The following is a 2,275-nucleotide window of genomic DNA, read 5'->3' on the forward strand; positions in this document are numbered from 1 at the left end:
TACCATCTCATATCTGTCAGAATAGCTACCATCAACAAAACAACCAATGATGAGTGGAGAATGGTCAGGATGTGGAGAAAAAGGAACCCTATTACACTGCTGGTGGGGATGCAGACTGGTGCAGCTGCTATGGAGAACAGTACAGAGTTTAACTGAAAATATTTTGACTGAATTTTTGTTAAAATACAGAAGCTCAAGGAAAGTTCCATAATGGCTCAGAAGAACCCTGAGAGAGCCTAATCCAGAAGCATAAGATTTCAATTAAAGTGAAGAATAACTTAATACAAGTACTGTACGTAATTCAATCTAGGTAGGAACAAATTAGGCCTCAAAGAAGGAACCTGTCATTAGTTTCAGTTAAATTTCACTGTGAAAGATATGGTTCATTTGATCTTGCATTACATAATATAACACAAGTTTAAAATCCATGAAAATCATTTTGAGAAAAAAGCCTTTTAAAAGAGGCGGTTTCATGATTTCAGAAAGCTATGGTTGATATACTTTTGGATTAAGGTAAAAACATTTTACTTCATTTGGTTTATGGCAAATTTCCTCATCTCAATTTTTTTTTCAGTAACATATATTCTCTCACATCCTTGGAAACATATAACAGGTTGATTTTTCTTACTATAAAAGCTATTAGTTCATAATTTGATTCTATATCCATGTGAAAATGGCTGAGGTTTTCCATAACTGTGTATAAATATGATTGAACTGAACCAAGTACAATTAAATCAGTCAGGTAAATAAAAATTTATGTTAATAAGAAGATCTAATAATAAGAATATGCTATTTAAACATGAGTCCTTTCTATGCTTAGTTTGTGTATATATATATACACAGCTAGAAAGCAAATTCAGATATAATTATCTGATATTAAAAAATATCTTTCAGACTACTACTAAACCTGCTATCATTACACTAATAAATAAGATTCACATAAATTTCTCAAATAAAATTTAAATACAATTAAAATACAATTTATTTTAAAAACTGCTTCATATCACACTTTTTGCAGACACAAAAATTACTGTATCCAGATTATATGTTATACAGCAGTAATGGATAAGTAGATAATAAAGGTGTGTTTTCATAAGCATCTATGAAGCATCTATGAGCTTCCACAGCAGAAGTATGAACTGGAATAAATCAGGTCCAGGACCATGGCTACAGAAAGTGACTGTCCCCAGGAGAACTATATTACCAGAAGTAGCAAGTAGCAGGACATGTTTATGCATAATATAGGCTGATGCCAGTAACTCTCTAAAACATCAAACCTGGTGGCCTGCTACTCCACACTATTGTAAATATCTATAAACTGAAAGGCCAGTTTTGGTCTCTGGGACCTCATGGGAGCGCAGGTCCTCTGCCAGGAACTGGACCTTCATGGACACCGGGTATTAGGCGGAGAAGACATGAGAAGTCATAGGCATAGAGGAGAGGCCTTATTGCAGACCAAGTAGCCATTGCTATCAGGCAGCCATCTGACAAAGCAGTTCTTCAAAGTAGCCTTACAGAGCAGCCATTGCTAATGCAGTAGCAAGTATAGGATCCATACCGAACAGCCGCACAGAGATAGGAGCGAGCCTTACATAAAAGCAGCTTAGTCTCCGCTGGTCAATAACACCTCTTTATCCCAACTTAGACAAAAGAAGCTTCTTGCCAAATAGTGACAGCAATATTCGGGTTATAGAAAGGTACACCTGCACTGTGCATACAGTACAATTGCTGTGCCCTTGCTCAGATTGGCCCTGAACATCTAGTATTCTCAGGACAGGGCCCCCAGACTCAAATTGGCCTTGAACATCCGCCATACTTTGATTGGGGTTCCCACAGGCCTGAACCCATTGTGAAGCAAGTGCATAGCCAGAAGCAAGTGCAGTAGCACCAGAATCAGATTACGGCCCCCATGAATCCAGATTCTAAAGCAGAAATTTTTGCTATGGTTTATTTAGCTCAGGACTGTGTTTGTTTTTGAGTGATAAGAAGATTGAAAAATGAAGGTCAGCTCAACCTAAGATTATCTAAAGGGAGTATTTAACCTTCAACCAATTTCTTTTTCAACCCTCAGGAAGTTATGAATAGTCTTCTGAACTCATTTGTAGAGATTTCTTGGCAAAGTTCATTGGTCTAAAGTCAGAAAGCATGGCTTGAAGCATTACCCTCATCATCTTGGTTCTCATTTCCCTCATAGAAAATTAAAAGTTTGTACCTACCTATGTATATATCCAGGGGTTTTAGGAGCACTATATGAAAAAAAACATGAAAAACTGAT

This window comes from Myotis davidii, unplaced genomic scaffold (assembly GCF_000327345.1).
Source record: "Myotis davidii unplaced genomic scaffold, ASM32734v1 scaffold20, whole genome shotgun sequence".
Taxonomy (NCBI): domain Eukaryota; kingdom Metazoa; phylum Chordata; class Mammalia; order Chiroptera; family Vespertilionidae; genus Myotis; species Myotis davidii.